Here is a 20,202-nt window from a genome sequence, read left to right as displayed (position 1 = left end):
AACTTGATTCCACCAGCTTGTTGGAGCATTGCTTTGGTCATGGAAATCTTGAGTCAGTGACTCAGATACAGGCTGAGAGATAGGCAAATCTTTGTGAGTCCAGGCTAGCCTGATCTACTTAGATCATTCTGGAACATTCAGAGCTATGAAGAGAGACCCTGTCTCAATAAAGTAAAAGTAAGTCAATAAATATATGTATTCCATTTCCTACATGTCAGCCTGTAGAAAGTCAATGGCATACACCCCAGAGGCTAAAGTGCAACAAACTATAAAACTGTTGGATCACAGAGTATCACAAAGATTTGAAGGTTCAGGAGATGCCAGTTTTTCCCCACCCTTCTTCTGCCTTGGGTGAGGGCCCTTCATGGACTCCTGAATGTGCATGCTGAGAAGGGTTTGAGGATTTTCAAAGGTGTCATGGCTGAGCTCAGGTGATTTCCTCTTCCTCTTGGTCTTGGTGATAGTGGGCTTCTCTTCTGCCTTGACTCTGTTCCTAGACTTCTTCATTACTCTGTTTCCTTGAAATTGTTTTCTCTATTAATCTTTGTCTTATATTGTCCTTGAGCCCAAGTTGCTTTGATGGGCCTGCAGCATGGGACTTTCTCCCGTCTTCCATCTAAGTCTTTGACCATGTTGTCAATATGTTCTCACTGGCTCCAGCACTGCCCACACCACAGCCTCTTCTCCCTCCACTAGGTACAGGGGCTGAATTCTGGAATGAGGAGCTCCATCAAGGAGACCAGAGCCTTTCCAGTCCTACTTCACCTCAGTGAAGGTGATGGCACTGGATCTTTACTGTGTCACATCCCTCCTGATGTCTGTGGAGGATTTAGACTGGGATTCTGTGGTATCTCAGAATTGGTTTAATTCAGTGAGGTAGTTGAAGAATTGGGGAAGGTGAATATCTGTCAACAGTGTAGCCTTAACTATGAATTTGATGTGAGCCCATGGCATTCTGCAGCACTGTGGACACATCCTCAGTGAGGCTGCTACTTTTCAAGGTGGTAATATGATAAAAACTTCTGTCTTCTTCTAACAGCTTCAGTGTAGTGCAGGGCCTGCTACATGTTGGGATGTACTAAAGGGAGGAGTTGTTGCTCTTGGAATTTTGATTGTAATCTCACTGGCATCCAGAGGCAAAAATAGATTGATTGTCATCTGAACCAAATTGTTATTCTGTTTGTTACAGGCTTGGAGCTTGAGGAAAGGCCAGGAAGTCTGAAAGACTGGGGATGGGGTCAGTTCATGATCTGTCCCCATGAAAAGGTGTTGTCCTTATCTGGGCATCCTGGGGGCAGGTATTGCTGAGTACTCCCCTGCAGCAGAAGGAATACCTGGCAGCCTGAAGTGTCAATCCCATTGATGTCTCTTCTCCACTTGCAGCACTGAAAAAGAGTCAAGGAAGAAGACAGGGCCTGGTAAGTGAGCTGCTCCCTCCTTTCAGTGACCCTCCGCACTTAGGTCCCTATAGCATTGGGACAGGGCTTCCTATGATCTCTGCTTGAGCAGCAGACTTCCACAACAAGAGAATCTGATACCTCAGTCAGAGGATTAATATGAGCATGATTTACAATTAGACAAAATATTTAAATAATGAGAAAGAAGTCAACCCATTTAGTAAATGAGCAATAAAAAGAAAGTCGTCACTGATTTGCTGATAAAGGAGAGTCAGTTCAGGATGTATCAGGGAAATACATAGTGAGGCTGCAGGAGTTGCCAACAAAGACCACCTAGGAATGAAACAGGAAACACCGCTGAGGCAGTTATCAGAAGGGAATGCTATCCTTATAATCTTCTGGTGGGTATAGGAAGGTTTCCAGTCTTCTTGGATACCAGTATAGAGGGTCCTCCAAAAGACAAATCTGCCCTACTGCAGGGTTTATGTAAACCTTGCCAAAGAACTCAATATATTTACTAAAGAGGTACTTGCCCATCAGTGTTGACTGCAGCACTGTGTGCAGAACATTAGTGAACCAAGCATGGTGTCCAACAGCATTGTCATGATTGAAGAACATGTGATGTAAATAGACTGTGAAGTCCTTTCAGCCACTGTGAAAATGAAATATTGTTGCTTGTAATATGCAGATCCAACTGGGGCTCAAGGAGACGGCACAGCAGATAAGGATACTTGCTCTTCTTGCAGTCCCCAGGTTGAAGTCAGAGGACCTGACTTCTTCTTTTTTTTTGGTTTTTCGAGACAGGGTTTCTCTGTATTATTTTGGAGGCTGTCCTGGAACTCGCTATGTAGACCAGGCTGGCCTCGAACTCACAGAGATCCGCTTTCCACTGCCTCCCGAGTGCTGGGATTAAAGGCGTGCGCCACCAACGCCCCGCCTCATGGTGGGTTTCAAGCTCAGTGAATTCCATACTCCAGAGAATTGGTGCTCTCTTTAGGCCTCCTTGGACATTCCACACATGTGTTGCACAGGAATTCATGGGGATTACATGCACACACACACACACACACACACACACACACAAAATAAATTAAAATATTAAATGGATGCTTTAAAAACTGTATACAACTTGAGATAAACATAGTAATCAAATTAAACCATCTCAGGAAGATAGTCAACAATGGGTATGTTCACTTCTAGCTGGGCCCCTGTTTGTGTAAACCTGAAATTCTGTATTTCATTTCATGACAATGGAGGAAGAGCTCTGTCCCAGACTACTAATGATTTAAGGGGTGAAGTAAGAGGTTCAAAATTGGAGGAAGTGTGTTAAAAGCAGGAGTGTGGTCACTATATAGCATATACTCTGGGAAACATTCCATGTTTGGTAACTAGTATAATGAAAATTAAAGTCAAAGAGATTTATTTTATCACCACTACAGATTTTGGCTAATTGCTTTGAAATTAAGTAATCACTTGCAGATATCCTGGGCCTGCTGTGTGAAGATTTCTGAGCTATGCTACCCAAGTGCTTGGCCTTGTTGTCAATAGCCCCTTCACTGGCCTTAGCAATGCCTGCAGCCTCTTCTCCCTCCAACAGGACCTGGCACTGGATTTGGGCCTGAGGATCTCCATGAAGCACATCAAAGGCTTTCTGGTGTTTCTTGTTCACCTCTGTGTATGTGAAGATGCCACTGCTGGAGCTTTCCTGGGCCTGATCCCTCCTGAAGACTCTGATGTCTTTTGATTGTGTTGCTGGGGGATCTTCCAATTGGACTAGGTCAGTGAGGGAGTTTAAGAGTTGGGGAAGGTGAAAGTCTGACACAAGTATGGTCATGTCTTCAAAATCAATACTGGACCATGACACTCTGCAGAGTCCCTGACTCTCCCAGACTAATGCCAGTGCTTCCCAAAGTGGAAGTATCAGAAGCTAGCTTCACCCTCAGTGTAGTTCAGGGGCTGCTGCATGCCGGGGTGTGCTAAAGGGAGGAGTGTTGTGTAATGTGTAGTCTTCCCACCCACTGCTTAGGTCCCGCTGCTGTCTCAGCCCCCAAATAACACACAGGACACTATATTAATTATGAAGCTCTTGACCATTTGCTTGGTTTATTATAGGCTTGCTCTGACTTAATTATTAATGTATAACTGCTAATCTGAGTATTTCTACATGGTGTTCTCTTACCAGAGAAAGGGTCCAGACCTCTTACTGCTCTGGTGTCCTACATCATGACTGCCTATGCCACTCTTTCCCAGAATCCTCCTCAACTCCTAGTCCCACCTATCTTGCTTCTTATTGGCCAACAGTGCTTTGTTCACATATACACAGAAGGACTTCCCCCATTATGTCTTCTTTTCTGTCTAAATAAAAGAAGGTTTTGACTTTAGCATAGTTGTTGGGGCCTAGCCCCCAAAGGGTCTCTGAGTTGTTTATCAGCTGATAGCCACAAGTGCATCCTGTTTTCTAGTTCTGGCTTACTGCCCCCGCATTGCCCTACTGACATCAACATCTAGCAGGAAGAAAACACGCTCTCTTCCACCTGGCGTTTTTCTACTGTGTTGTAAGACTGTATAAAACTGCTCTCTCCTACAAGAGAGAGACCTCTTAGCACTTGCAAAATAAAGACACTTCTTAGTACAAACAGCTGGACATCTGGTCTTTCTTTTCTTGATACCTCGGAGTTGCTTGTGGCGTGGGCACCGCACATAGTAAAATATATAAAAAGGCAGTTATTAAGCAAGAACTATAAATGCAATATTTAGTCCATTATCATCTAGCAAGATTTAAAGAAAACATCATCTGTCTAGAAAACCTAACTTATGTAACTGTAAGTTCTGACTATTACAGGTAACTATAATCTGTATTTAATTATACATTACATTTTTTAAATGAATTATACAAACAGAATACCTAAACAAGAGAAGAAATATACATATCACATAACTGACCTTAAATTTGTATTAATAATTGAAAATCAATACCAATACAAACTATTCATTCCATATCATATTCCCTTTTTTCACTTTAGAAAGAGATTGACTGTGATCATTACCATTTAAAACCAACCCTGTAAAATGAAACCAAATATTTAAACAATATTTGGGAATGAGGATGTTGTTTATTCCACACTGCTTCCTGCAGGTTGGGGGTGCTGTCCATACCACAGGAATCATGACAAAACACAGAAACCTGGGTAAGTCCTTGTTGTTTTGGTCTGTACAGTGTATCATTCCAGCTGTTTCAAATGCTGGACTGCCTGGGACATTGCTTCAGGAGGTCTTGCTTCATCAAACCAAAGAAGTCTAGAAGGAATCTACAGCTTTTCATTTTCTTTGGAAACACAAATAAAATGTCTTTTTCAAAGTAACATATCCTTATACTTAAATTTAGAAGTCAAAACATTTTTAAAATATATAAGTTGGATTAATTCAGCAGCACTTATAATCAATTGTATTTTATCAGTTGTTCCTTCTTTTGCAATTAAACTACTGAAAAACACAATAGCATACAGAATCCAGACTCTCTGTGTATTTTCCATCTTTATGTGGCTTTTTTATTACTCTGTATCTTTTAATTTTATTTTTTTTTGAGACAGGGTTTCTCTGTGTACTTTGGCAGTGCTTCAACTCCCTCTGTACACCAGGCTGGCTTTGAAATCAGAGATCTGTTTGCCTCTGCCTCCTGAGTGCTGGGATTAAAGGCATGTGCCACCACACCTAGCTCCTCTCTTTGTTTACATTTTTCCACTATCCTGTTTCTTTTTCTCTCCCAAGCCTGCACATATTTTTAAACACACCATAAACCTTTTAGAGGTTTTATTTAATTGGAATCTGACTTTACTGTAAATCTTTGTTTTTCTGGCCACGTGTCTGTTATCTGCTAAACAACAGAAGGGAAAGGGGGCATAGTAGTCTCAGAACTACTTCCTGCTGAAATGGAACTACGATAACATCATGGGATCCTGTAGGAAGAAAATGTTAGTGTATTGAAAGACTCTAGTGGACTGACTACAACGTTTGTACCCAGTCTGTGTTTGGCGGGAGATGCATGATTGAAGTTCTTGACTGAAGTCCTCATCTTGATTGAAGCTCTTGTCTGAGGCTCTGGCCAGAGTGTAGAAGGTGCACCATATCAGTTAATTAGTCTGGAGTTGTATAGAGCAATGTAGTCCCTGTTGGGGGAAGTCCTGTGCATTTGTCAATAAAGTACTGTTGAGCCAATAGGAAACCTAGATAGGAGGGACTAGGAGTCCAGGAGGACTCTGGGAAGGAGAAAACACAGGAGTCAACATGTAACGCCATGGGGTAGGAGCCCGGAAGTATTCTCCGCTAAGAGACATACTTAGATAAACAACGATGGGGCAATTACTTAAAGCAGAGCTAGCCAGTAAGAGACAAGCAAGGCCAACAGCTTCATAATTAATACAGTGTCTTGTGTGTTATTTGGGGACTACAATGTGGCAGAGCCCAGGCGACTGGCGGGTGATATACCAAAGCGGCTAGCAAGGAAAAGCTTCTCTTTACAAGTCCCAAATCAGTTTCAGGGTGGTACTTGTCAGTTTAGATGCATCAAGTCAGATCAGGTAGAGTCAATGAAGTGGGGCCCCATTTTCTTTCCAAAGTATTTGAAGATTGCTGTTAGGCAATTCCTTGTTCTCTGTCAAAAACTCAAAGGTTAATATCAACAAAGATATTTCAACTTTTATATGTATTCATACTGGGAAAGGAAACAATAAAGAAGATAGTAAATATGAGGGAAATTAGACTTTCAGAGAAAGAACCTAATATAAACAGGTGGCAATCCCTAGATTTTGTTTTCTTCTGTCTTACATCAAGTGACTCCTAAATTTAATGCAAAAACTCTGAATTTTATTTTACCAACATGCTTGGATTTAGAGGAGGACAGCCAAATCCAACTCCAAAGCCAGCTTCAGTTTAAGTGAATTGGCACCAAAAGAGCCTTAGGAAGTAAAGAGAAATACATATTATAAGTGCAAGGCTAAGAGAATTAGACATTGATACCAAACATAAGATTTGTGTTTGTTTGGTGGTCCTTTGGTTAGTCATCCTCTCTTCTTCAGGTATCCATACATTTAGTATTTTCTCAATGTTTGAAGATTGACTTTCTTGTGAAGACAAAAACAAAACACTTCCCTTTCCTTTTGTGAAGTCTCCTTATGCATCGTAGAATATGACTTTGCACATGAGCTGTCGTCTTTCCTCTTCCTGAGATTTCTCCTGTTCAGATTGAATCTTGATCACTTTTGATGGAATCCAAAGCTTCTCTTCTGCAGAAACAAAGGGGAAACCCATTCCCCAACATAACACATATCCTGGTTTCCCAACTGAGTTCATAACATCCTTGAAATACAGCAGCTGATTTAGTTCCAAAATTTTTTCTGTAGTCTAGTGTCTTTCTGCAGCTGTGTGCCCTTTCTCATTAGCATTAAGGAAGTTTAAGGTTAATAAAGCCTTATGTAATCTGTGTTTGGGGGTCTTTGTTCTCCCGGCTGTTTATGGATCATTTCTTTTAAGGTTCAGTTAGATCTCTCCACCACTGCTTGTCCTGTAGGATTATAAGGTATACCAGTTACGTGTTTTATGTTATAATATTTGAAAAAGTGTTCCAATTTTCTGGAGACATATGCTGGAGCATTGTCGGTTTTTATTTGTGCAGGTGTACCCATAACAGCCTTCATCTCTAAGAGGTGTGTGATGACAGAATCATCATTTTTAGAGCTAAGAGTGGTAGCCCATTGGAATCCTGAAAATGTGTCTATTGTATGATGCACATATTTTAAACGTCTAAATTATGGAAAGTGAGACACATCCAGTTGCCAAATGTCATTTCTGCAAATATCTTTGGGATTACTGCCTGCTAGTAATGGAGTTTGATTATAGAATGAACAGGTGGGGCAGGTTCATAATATTTCCTTTGTTTTTGCCAAGTGATAGAAAAATCCTCCTTTAAGCCTTTGCTATTAACATGGTGTTTTATGAAATTCTGAAGCTTCTACCACACTTACTATTAATAAATGATCAATCTCATCCTTGTGTTAGAGGAGCTGGCAGACCCATATGGAATCTGATGTGTGATATGTGATCTATCTATCTATCTATCTATCTATCTATCTATCTATCTATGATGAGCTCTATTTCTGATAGTTTCCAGTAATTATATAAACAATGAGGTTAAGTCTTTATCATCAGGAATAAATTCAGCGATCTCAATATGTAAGATGACTTTCTCTACATATTGAGAATCAGTAACTATATTGAGAGGCTCTGTAAAATCCCTAAGTCATGGGGATGGCATACAACTCTGCCTTTTGCACAAAGTTGTAAGGACTTTGTACTAATTTACTTACTTTTCTTGATTTATAACATGCCTTTCCTCACTTGTTTGCATCAGTGTAGAATGTAGGAACTCCAGAGATTGGTGTTTTTTTTAACAATACATAGAAGGATTCAAATTGTTTTCTTTATAAATTTGATTCTCTCTGCTTCGGGATAATTGTTACTAATTGTTTCCAAAAAGTTACTGCAAGCACTTTGCCAATAATCATTATCCTTCCTTCAGGAGGAAATTTCTTCATTAGTTAAAGGTACAATAATCTCTTCTGGGTCCCTTCCAGTCAGTTGATGAAGCCTTAACTTACCTTTTCATATCAAATCAGAGATCTTTTCTATATATGTCTTCAGTTTTTTATTCTGTTTATGTGGCAGAAATACCCATTCTAGTATGATGTCTTCCCTCTGCGTTCAAATTCCTGAGGGGTATTCTGTCGATGGTAAAATGACCAGAATGCAGTCCAGTTTTGGATACACACGGTCCACATGTGCTTCTCATATTCTTTTTTCTACCCATTCCAATTACTTTTCAGCATCAGCTGATAATAATATTTATGGACTATTTAAGTCTTTGTCTCATTTTAGGGCCATTTTCAGGTGTTTTAAATCATGCCCTTCTACTCCAATAATTGTCTGTAGTTGAGAAATTTCTCCTAATAGTTTTTGAAGATCATTAAGAGTTTGGTAATGATCTCTCCTGATCTGTACTTTTTGTGGTCTAATTTTCTGTAGATCTATTTCATAACCTAAATAATTAATAGAACCTCCTCTTTGGATTTTTTCAGGGGCCATCTGTAATCCACAGCTAGGTAAAATTTCCTTTACTGCCTCAAACATCTTTTCCAACATTCCTTCGTTCAAATCAGCTAGAAGTATGTCATCTATATAATGGTAAATTATGGATTGTGGAAATTGTTTGTGAATTATTTCCAAAGATTTTTGCACAATATATTGGCACAAAGTAGGACTATTTAACATTCCCTGTGGCACAACCTTCCATTGAAATCTCTTAACTGTTTGAGAATTGTTATAGGTAGGTACTGTGAAGGCAAATTTTTTTCTATATTTTTTCTTGTAAAGGTATAGTGAAGAAGCAGTCTTTTAGATAAATTACTATAATTGGCCATCCTTTAGGTATCAGGTAAGACAATGGCATCCCAGGATGTAGAGAGTCCATAGGTTGAATTACTTTATGGATGGCTCTCAGATCAGTAAGCATCCTCCATTTACCAGACTTCTTGGTAACAAATACAGGAGAATTCCACAGACTGGTGGATTCTTCAATATGTCCAGCATTTAGCTGATCCTGGCCCAACTTTTCTAAAACCTCTAGCTTCTCAGAGGTCTTAGGTCATTGCCCTACCCAAACAGGTTCATCTGTAAATCATTTTAAGACTAATGCATTTGGTTCCTCTGTAGGTGTGGCACTAGCATCCTGTAGATGTACATCCTGTATGTTTGGTGCCTGTTTACTGTAGTGCCTTACAATATTTTTTCTACCACTAAGAGCTGTTTATGATTCATATCTGACACAGGAGGAATTTTAATCTGAGTGTTCCATTGCTGTAATAGATCACAACCCCAGAGGTTTATAGTGATATCTGCGACATATGACCTCATTCTTCTTTGTCCATCTGGCCCTATACAGTCAACCATTCTCATTCTTTGTTTTTCTTGAGATAGGGTTCCAATCCCTAAGAAGTGAACATTTACTTCTTTATATAAATATACGTATATATTTATTTAACTTTTTACGCATGTCACTTTCAGTTCCCTCTCCCTCCCCTCCTCCCCCTGCCCTCAATCCTCCCAAACCCTCACCTCCACTCAATCCCCCGTTCACTCCCCAGGGAGGGCAAGGGCCTCCATGCGGGTTTTTCAGAGTCTGTCACATCATCCCAGGAAGGGCCCAGGTTCTTCCCATGTGTCCAGGCTGAGAGAGCATCCCTCCATGTGGTATGGGTTCCCAGAGTCCTTCTGTATGCCAGGAGTAAATACTGCTCCACTTCCAAGGTCCCACAGACTGCCATGGCCTCCTCACTGTTACCCAGGTTTGGTGGGAGGGTGTCTGGATCAGTCCCATGCTGGCCCATCAGTCATCAGTCTGTGGTTCATGTGTTCCCCCTTGTATAGGTCAGCTGCCTCTGTGGGTTTCGCCAGCCCAATCTTGATTCCTTTCGTCATCACTCTTCTTTGCAACTGGGTTCCAGGAGTTCAGTTTGGTTCACAGCTGTGGGTGTCTGCCTCCGTCTCCATCAGCCACTGGATGGAGAGTTCTAGGATGGCATATAAGGTAGTCATCATTCTCATTATCATGGGAGTGCATTTAAGGTAGCCTTGCTGCCAGTTGGGGTCATTCTTGTAGATCTCTGAGGATCTCACTAGTGCCAGATCTTTCCTCCAACTTCTACTGGCTTCCTCTGTTATGGTATCTCCCATCCTTTTCTCCTCTATTCTTACCCTGGCTCAACCTTCCTGCTCTCCCATGTTCTCCTCTGTCCCCTTCTTTTCTCTCTCTCTTTCTCCCATCTCCTTCTACCCTCCACTTCTCCCCCCTCCAGTACAATTAGGAGATCTCCTCCCCTAACCCTTCTCCAGGTTAACATGCATATTTCCCTTAGGGTCCTCCCTGCACCCCTGACTCTCTGGTGGTGGGATTATGAGCTGTCAATGCCCTGCTCCATGTCTAAAATCCATATATGAGTGAGTACATATCATGCTTGTCTTTTTTGTGACTGGGTTAACTCACTCAGGATGGTTTCTTCCAGTGCCATCCATTTGCCTGTAAATTTCAAGATTCCATTTTTTCCTACTGAGTAGTACTCCGTTGTGTAAATGTACCACATTTTCTCTATCAACTCTTCAGTTGAGGGGCATCTAGGTTCTTTCCAGGTTCTGGCTATTACAAATAACGCTGCTATGAATATAGTTGAGCAGATGTCCTTATTGTATGAGGGTACATTTTTTAGGTATATGCCTAAGAGTGGAATTGCTGGATCTTGTGGTAGACTGATTTCCATTTTTCTGATGAATCTCCATACTGATCTCCAAAGTGGCTGCACAAGTTGGCATTCCCACTAGCAGTGGAGGAGTATATCCCTTTCTCCATATCCTCTCCAGCATAACTGTTAGTAGTGTTTTTGATTTTAGCCATTCTGACAGGAGTGAGATGGTATCTCAGAGTTGTTTTGATTTGCATTTCCCTAATGGCTAAAGATGTTGAGTACTTTTTTAAGTGTCTCTTGGGCATTTTGGACTCCTCTATTGAGAATTCTCTATTTAGTTCTGTACCTCACTTTTTAATTTGATCCTTTGGTGTTCTGGAAACTTGCTTCTTGAATTCTTTCAAATTTTGGAGATCAGTCCTCTGTTGGATGTGAGGTTTGTGAATATCTTTTCCCATTCTGTGGACAGTTGTTTTGTTTTGTTGACTGTGTCCTCTGCCCTGCAGTAGCTGCTCAGTTTCAGGAGGTCCCATTTATCAATTGTCGATCTCAGTGGAATGTTTAGTTCTTGAAGGGGCCATCTGGAGAGCCAAGGTTTTTGAGTTATGATGGTGACATTAGTGTCAGTGTCTAAAATTCTGATAATTACATTATTATTCACTTTAACTGATAACTTGGGTCTGTGATCCTGTATAGAAGTTTTCCAAAATATACGTTTTCGTTTCCTCTAGTTATTGAATGATTCATCCTCAATAACTAATTTGTCATCCACAGTGCTATTACTGTTTACCATAGGCAATGGATCTTCTCATCATCCTGTGAGAAGCCATCTTCTACAGTTAGTGGGAATGACTGGACCACTTTTGACATGGAGGCCTTTGAGATGCCTCTTGAGGAGTTTCCGATTGTAAAGGGTTACCTTTTTTTTTGTGGTCCACGTACATTCATTGGTCCACTATCAGCCTTTGCCACATCTCTTATATAACCTGGAAGTCTGAGGCCTTCTGCTTGAATCATTCCTAGGAGGAACATTATTTTTAGGAATGCCTTACCTACAATTCCTTCTTAGATGTCTTCTTCTTCCACAGTTAAAGCATCTCGTATTTTCATGTATTTTTAAATCTCTGGAAATTGCTTCTGCTGCCCAAGCTTCTATATCATTATGGTTAAGGCATTTGGCATGTAAGTGCCTTTTCAAACTTTTAGAAATCGTTTACTCAAGGTTAGGTGTATACAGGACTTATTCCTCCAATGGTACCAATCTTATTTTTAATGGCCAAAGTACCCATTTGTATTGTGGTCTTTCATTCTCATAAGCTAAAGATTTTGTAAGTATTCACCTGGAATCTGAATCTGTTACCTGTAATTATACTGCTCTGGACAATCTTTCCAAACATTAAGTGAACCTTTCTCTTGGACCTTGTACCACTTTGGTATATGGTTCTGTTGTCTCTTCTGGTTCATTAACCTTATCCAAAGCATGCAAAACTGCTGTACTGCATAAAGAAAAGTTAGATTCATCATACACAGCCTGAGCCTGTGTGTCAGCTTAAACACCCTCACCAAGAATCTTATCTTGGGGCACTTCAAAGCCTTTCTTTAATCCTTGAAGCTCCAGGGCTTTTTCCTCTTTTCTCCATAAAGCTCTCTACTGTATTTAACATGAATTTTTGAGCACTGCTGAGACCAATTGGCTCCAATCCCTAGGGGTTACTCTATTTACAGTTGCCCATGAGTTCAGGAGCTCCCTGACATAGGGAAAATGAAGACCATACGAAATGATGGCTTCTTTTATTCCTTTTAGGTCCTTCATCTGTATCAGTTCCCATTGATAAGCAAGGAAGCCATTTGTGTGTTTCTTTGTTGCTGGTTTATCGGTCATGGATATTGAGAAGACCATAGGAGAGGGCATAACAACCTTAGGGAGGTCTTCCCAGCATCTGAAAGATGTAGGTAAACCTCTGTCATGACCTATTTATTGCTTGTATGTCTGATTCTGAAGTATCAGATTGGAGGTCTTCTGAAACCTGCAATCTATTTATCATTGTTTCCCTGAGCTCTTGAAGTTCTTGGGTCAAATACATTTCTAAGGACTTCATAGAACCATTCATTTTTTAGATTCATCATTTATACACAATTTCAAACATTTAATATTCTCATCCTTAGAAATTATCTGAAAGGCATGTAAGTTGCCTTCCAGAAACAGTGATCTGCTAGTTTTCCATTACTCTCAGACATGGGACAAATCCTTTCTGTTAGTATTTCAATCTTATGTTCTAGTCTTTGTATTTTGTTAGTGAAGACATCAGACACAGAAAAAGTTTTTTTGTTTATGTGTTTCAATATTATGTTCCATTTTTTATTCTGTCTGTTGAATCAATAGATATAGAACATATGTTTCCTGAAAGTAATTCAATTTTATGTTCCGTATTTTTCAACCTGTTTGTCAGATCTTCATTATCATTTCGAATATTCTGAATCTTTTTACCAAACCTTCTTTACCATTCTGTAAGTAATTTTCTATTGCCTGAATTCTTTGTACTAGGTTTGTCATTTTTTGCCCTATTCTAGAACCATTTCTTTAATGAAATTATATGGATTACCAAACTACAGCAGATAGAAAGTATATTCCAGCTAGGCCCTCAACCCCTTCCAATATCTCATCTGATGGGAGATGTCATTCTGTAAATCTGTCTCTCTTATTGGTTGTTGAATAAAGCACTGTTGGCTAATATGGAAGCAAGATAGGTGGGACTAGGAGTCAATGAGGATTCTGGGAAAGAGAGGCAGAGTCAGACACCATGTAGATCGCCAGAGTAAGAGGTCCGGATCCTTTTCTCCGGTAAGAGAAATATTTAGATTAACAATTATGGGTTAAATACTTAAGTCAGAGATAGCCAATAAGAAACAAGCAAATGGTCAACAGTTTCCTGATTAATATAGTGTCTTGTGTGTTATTTGGGGACTGAAACTGTGGCAGGGCCTAGGCAGCTGGCAAGGAAGACTACACTCTACACTCATCCATTCAAGAAATAAGAAAATTCCTAACATCCTGCATTGTAATGTTATTTCGCCATATGTACAGAGTAGTTAATCTTATTACAAGCTTATATACTACCAGAACACAAAGCTTACCTTAAGCGATTTTGGGGTGGGGGTGGATTTTTATTTGCAGTAACTGTGTATGGTCAGTAGGTGGCGAAGGCGTACCACCAAACAAGTTCTGTTGCAGGTGCCTAGTGTTTTTCTAAGTAGCTTTTTACAGAAATTTAGTGAGCAGGCTTTTGTTAAAAGGAAGGGAAAGAGCCTGGCGTAGATTGCAGGAACCTGTTGGGAGGAAGGGGCCGTGTTTGCCAGGCCTCCAGTAAAGGAGTACTTGGCTGTAAGAGAAATTTCAGGAGACTGTGGAACCTTACCAGCAGGCAAACACAGCAGCTTCTTGGGTGCTCTTTCTGGCTGTGAGCCGTGGCAGGGGTGGTGATGGGAATCATGCGTTGCCAAGCTTTGGGAATGCGCAAAGTGGTGGGGACCCATCTGTTTGCTGGATGCAGCTCAGCGGTAGTAGAGTCGTGTGTCTGGAGCCAGCAGGGCAGACATATTCAGGCCAAGGAAGAGCAGCTGCATATGGGGCAGCTTCTGGAGCCAGGTTCGATCTCACTTCTGACACCAAAATGTAACGTGTAGGAGGTGCATGTTGGTTTTCTTTAATGCACTCATAGGTCTTCATAGGCATGGATGGGTCAGCAGTCATCTCATCCATATTGTTATTCTCTGTTTGTTCCAGGCTTGGAGCTGGAGGCCATGTCAGGAATCCTGAAGGACTTTGGATGTGGGCAGTTAATGAGCTGTCTCCAAAGCTGAACATCCTGCATGCAGGCATTGCAGAGGTCTGGACTCTGCAGCAGACAGTGTCTGGTCTGAAAGTGTCAATCACAGGGCCGTCTCCATGTCCTCCACTGAAAAGAGTGAAGTAAGAAGTCAGCGCCTGGTGAGTGAGCTGCTCCCCTCCTTTCAGTGCACCTCAGCACTGAGGACCTTACAGCACTGGGGCGGGGCTTCCTGTTAGCTCTGCCTGAGTGAGAAGTGCATCAGCTCTGTGTGGAGACACATAATACTGTTCAGTTGTTTCTGGTGACCGAGCAATGTCATGTCTTCTTAGATGTTTGTGTGTTCCTTTGTGTTTGTATGGTGTGTTTATGCATAGTGACCACTGACAGTTTACAGAATTCCCTTGGCATATGGACTTCCCTCGCCCTTCCCTTTGTCCTTGGAACAGTGTCTCTCCTTTCCTTGGAAGTTTGCTCTTAGGCGGGTCGTCTGGAGTAAAGTTTCCAAAATTACATATGTCTTTCCTTTATCTTGTTTCAGCTTCTGTCATTACTATTATGTCCCCAGAAAGCTCGATGTTTATAGGAGGTTAGGTACCACACCCAATTCATCCCTCCTGACAAGTTCTAGAACCCTGAATTTCCTCCAGCCCCACATTTCTGAGACTTCTTATAAGTGACATGAAAATGAGTTTAAGGGGGTGGAATCTTTGGGCTGGAGGGTGACTTCATCTCATTATTGAGACTGAAGATGGGGATGGTGAGCTGGAGGCAAAGCTACCCTCTCAGGACTCCCATTCTTCCTCTATGTGGGCATTACCTAATGAAAGATCATACTCCTTGTCCTCCTGGCTGTACAAACCTTGAAGTCTGGTGTCTGGCATGGCTCAAGCAGACCTGGGATTGGAGATGGCAGAGGTGGAGAAAGGTGATGGGACATTCCTTGGCTGAGTTTCCTTGGAAACCATCACTGTCTCTGGTTGCAGGGCAGAGGGCTGAGTTCCAGAGTGGGACACAGCGTCATTGTCCTGCAGGCACCACCTGATTTCCCCAGGTATCAGGGGTCCCAGTCTGTTGTGGTCATAGTAAGCAGCCTGCCTGCCTGCCTGGTGGGAAGGTGCCAGGCTATACCCTTGATTCTGTACATGTGGCAGTGTTGACTGGAGAAAGCCGGCAGACACTGCTGGGCAGGAATGGACTAAAGCATTGAGATCTAAAATATTATCACACTGGGATGTTGTTATGGACTGGGAGGAGAGTGTGGTGCTCTGGCCAATGATAGTTACAGTGAAGTTCTTCCTGTCATTGTTTCCTGGGAGATCCCACCAGAGAGCACCTGGATAGGAGAGTGCCCACGAAGAGATCTGGTTCTGGTCAGTCAGTGCAGTCAGCATGGGTGTGCCATTTCTTTGGGAATGGGAGGCACTGTCCATGAACTGCTGGAAACAAATAGAAGAGTCTGATGACAGGAGCTTGGGGAACTCACAGCTGGGCTGAGACCCAGGAGAAGTTGCACACACTTCCTGCTGAGAGTGTGGAATTCCTCAGCACAGGCACAGAGGGCTTCAGAGCAATTCTGTCCCAAAGAAAGGGGCATATTGGAAATTATCTGTAGGCAGCAAGAGGACAGTGGGAAAATGATGAGATGGAAACTTTGTAGCTGCCCCTGAAGAGCTGTGTTGTGGCCAGTTTGTCCTGTCTGGGAGAGTCTATCACTCATGCTTCCTCACATATCCCAAACAAATGGATTCAGAATGATTCTTGGTACAGGACAGGATGGCACTCATTAGATGAGATGCCTGTCATTCCTGTGTGGGCATGGAAACCTAGATGCTCCGTTTTAACCCTTGCTCTAGACACTGCCGTTTCTTGCCCTGCTATGCCTGCTGTGACACTCCCTTGCATCTGTGTCCTAGGTTAGATGTGTTTCCAGATAGGAGAACCTTAGACAACTTCTCATACCTGTCTGCCTTATCCCTGTTCTGTGCATATCATACTCTGCTTACTGAGCTAGCGAGCAGTCTGGCCTTGAGTTCCACAGATCAGCCTGCCTCTGCCTCCAGAGTGCTGGGGTCATATGTACTTGCCATGTTCACCATGCTTGTCTCTACACTGAGTTTCCTTCATGATATGATGCATCTAGAACTTCATAGACAACTGCAGTAGTCAGCAAATATTCCATTCCTCCTCTACCTCCTCCTGTTCCCCTCACAATCTTTATATCATCTGTGACCTCTTATTAGTTTTACAGACCTTAATCACTTATGCACATAAGACTTCATGAATACAACCTGAAGACAATGTTTGCTGTTGTTTGGTATTTTTTCGTGTGCCCTCTTGAGGTTGCTAAATAAGGGGTTTCATCTCTGAATAGGAATTTTGTAATTTACTGTCTGTTAAATTGGCTCTTAAAACAGTTTCTGGGTAACTGATAATTTCTGATTACTCTTCCAGTGAGGAATGTGTGTGGGAATTGCATCACACTTTCACATGTCACTTGTCATTTTGCAGGGAACACCTGCCTGTGGAGTGTCCAACCCCAGCTGATAATACCCTACATGAAGTGTTATATGAGACTTGTGGAATGCTGCCAAAGATGGGCTGAAGGGAGTGCAAGGTCACGGTCCAGAGGAGAATAGTATTTCCTTTATGTGACCAGGAACATATATCCAGAATAATCTTTTTTCTTTTATTATTTTAATTTTAAATAGCTTGCTTCACATTTCAATCCCAGTTCCCTCTCCCTCCCTCCTCCTGCACCTCCCAACATCCCCCCAGTTTCCCAACTTATCGCCACTTCCTTCCACATGGGGGATATCTAGAGTTCGTCATTTTACTCAGGGCAGGGTCTAGGCACTCCCCTAAGCGTCCAGGCTGAGAGAGCATCCCTCTTTGTGTTATGGACACACGAAGTCCATTTGTATGCCAGGGATAAACACTGATCAACTGACCAGGGCCCCATAGGTTGCCCAGGCCTCTGCACTGACTCTCACACTCAGGGGGTCTGGATCAGTCCCATGCTGTCCTCCCAGATGTCGGTCTGGGGTCCAAGAGCTCTCCTCTGTTCAGATCAGCTGTCTCTGCTGGTTTTGACAGGCCATTCTTTGCCAATTTGCTCTCTGTCACTGGGTTCCATGGGTTCAGTTCAGTGTTTAGCTGTGGGTGTTTGCCTCTGCTTCCATCATTCACTGGATGAAGGCTCCCGGATGGTTATAGACATCAAGTTCATTATCAGGAATGGGCATTCCAGGTGGTCTCTCCACTATTGCTTAGCTTGCCAGTTGGTGTTATCCCTTTAGATCACTAGAGGTCAAACTAGTGCCAGATCTGTCATCTAACCTATGATTCCCTCTTCCCCCTACTTCTACTCCTTGTAAAGAGAAGCTTTTCCTTTGCTAGCCGCTTTGGTTTATCCCCCGCCAGCTGCCTGGGCTCTGCCGCTTTGAAGTCCCCAAATAAACTCACAAGACGCTGTATTAATTATGAAGCTGTTGGCCTTGCTTGTTTCTTACTGGCTACCTCTGACTTAAGTAATTACCCCATAATTGTTAATCTAAGTATTTCTCTTACCGGAGAATGGTTCTGGGCTTCCTACCCCCATGGCATTACATCTTGACTCTCTCGTGTTTCTCCTTCCCAGAATCCTCTTGGACTCCTAGTCCCTCCTATCTAGATTCCCTATTGGCCAGACAGTACTTTATTGACAAATGCACAGGCAAATAACAGGACTTCCCCAACAACTCCCCACTCAACCTTCCTGTTCCCCCATGACCTACTCTCTCCTCCTCTTCTCCCCCTCTCTTATTCCCAGCTCCCCCTCTCCCCCTCCCTCACCCCTCGCCGTGTTCCCAATCTGTTCAAAAAATCTTGCCTCATTCCTCTTCTCTTGGGTACCATGCATATCTATCTTAGGTTCTTTCCTGTTTCCCAGACTCTCTGTCATTGGAAGTGCAGACTGGCACTATCTTAATCCATGTCTAAAATCCATATGTGAGTGAGTACATACCATGTTTGTCTTTTTGTGACTGGGTTACCTCACTCAGGATGGTTTCTTCTAGTGCCATCCATTTACCTACGAATTTCAAGATTCCATTTTTTTCTTTTAAGACTCAAAGTTCTTGATATACAGGTTTTTCACTTTTTGGTTAACATTATCTCCACATATTTGATGCTGTTTATGGCTATTGTAAAGGGTGATGTTCCTCTGATTTCTTTTTCAGCCACTTCATCATCTGTATATAATAGGGCCACTGATTTTTTTGAGTTAACCTTGTATCCTGCCACTTTGCTGAAGGTGTTTATCATCTCTAGGTGTTCCCTTGCAGAGATTTTTGGGTCACTTATGTAAACTATCATATCATCTGCAAATAGTGAAAGCTTGACTACTTCTTTTCCTATTTGTATCCCCTTGATCTCCTTTTGGTGTCTAATTGCTCCAGCTAGAACTTCAAGTACAATATTGAAGAGATATGGAGAGAGTGGACAGCTTTGTCTTGTTCCTGATTTTAGAGGAATTGCGTTGAGTTTCTCTCCATTTAGTTTGATGTTAGCTGTTGGTTTACTGTATATTGCTTTTATGATGTTCAGGTATGTTCTTGTTATCCCTGATCTCTCTAGGACCTTTATCTTTAAGGGGTGCTGGATTTTGTCAAAGGATTTTTCAGCATCTAGTGAGATGATCATGTGGTTTTAATTTCACAGTTTGTTTATATGGTGGATTACATTGATAGATTTTCTAATGTTGAACCATCTCTGCATTCCTTGGATGAAGCCTACTTGATCATGGTTGATGATTTTTCTGATAATATTCTTGAATCTGGTTTGCTAGTATTTTATTGAGTATTTTTGCATCAATGTTCATGAGGCAGATTGGTCTATAGTTCTCTAGTTCTCTTAGTTGTGTCTTTGTGTGGCTTGGGTATCAAGGTAATTGTAGCCTTGTAAAAAGAGTTTGGCAGTGAGTCTCCTGCTTCTATTGTGTGGAATACTTTGAGGAGTATTGGAATTAGCTCTTATTTGAATTTCTGGTAGAAGTCTGCACTGAAGTCATCTGGGCCTGGGCTTATTTTGTTTGGGAGACTTTTGATGACTGCTTCTATTTCATTAAGGGTTATAGGTCTGTTTAGATTGTTTATCTGGCTTTGTCATGGAATATTTTGTTTTCTCCATCTATGGTAATTGAAAGCTTTGCTGGATATAGTAGTCTGGGCTGGCATCCTTGTTCTCTTAGCGTTTGTATCACATCTGTCCAGGATCTTTTGGCTTTCATAGTTTCCATTGTGAAGTCAGGTGTAATTTGGATAGATCTGCCTTTATGTTACTTGGCCTTTTTCTTTAGCTGCTCTTAATATTTTCTCTTTATTCTGTACGTTTGATGTTTTGATTATTATATGGTGAGGTGACTTCTTTTTCTGGTCCAGCCTATTTGGTGTTCTGTAAGATTCTTATATTTTCATAGGCATATCCTTCTTTAGGTTAGGGAAGTTTTCTTCTATGATTATGTTGGATATGTTTTCTGTACCTTTGAGCTGTATTTCTTCACCTTCTTCTATATTATTCTCAGGTTTGGCTTCTTCACAGTGTCCCATATTTCCTGGATATTTTGTGTTAGGATTTGTTGGTTTTGAAATTTTCTTTGGTTGACGACTGTATGTCCTCTAATGAGTCTTTAACACCTGAGATTCTCTC

At 41.6% G+C, this 20,202-nt stretch overlaps 1 pseudogene; it reads right to left on the bottom strand.

Annotated features, from left to right (window-relative positions):
• Nucleotides 1–282: 282 nt before the first annotated feature.
• Nucleotides 283–16,123, bottom strand: LOC101827720 (annotated as a pseudogene).
• Nucleotides 16,124–20,202: the final 4,079 nt, after the last annotated feature.

This window comes from Mesocricetus auratus, unplaced genomic scaffold (assembly GCF_017639785.1).
Source record: "Mesocricetus auratus isolate SY011 unplaced genomic scaffold, BCM_Maur_2.0 contig_11309_pilon_subseq_42789:76024_obj, whole genome shotgun sequence".
Lineage (NCBI taxonomy): Eukaryota > Metazoa > Chordata > Mammalia > Rodentia > Cricetidae > Mesocricetus > Mesocricetus auratus.
This window is presented reverse-complemented; position numbering and strand designations above follow the sequence as displayed.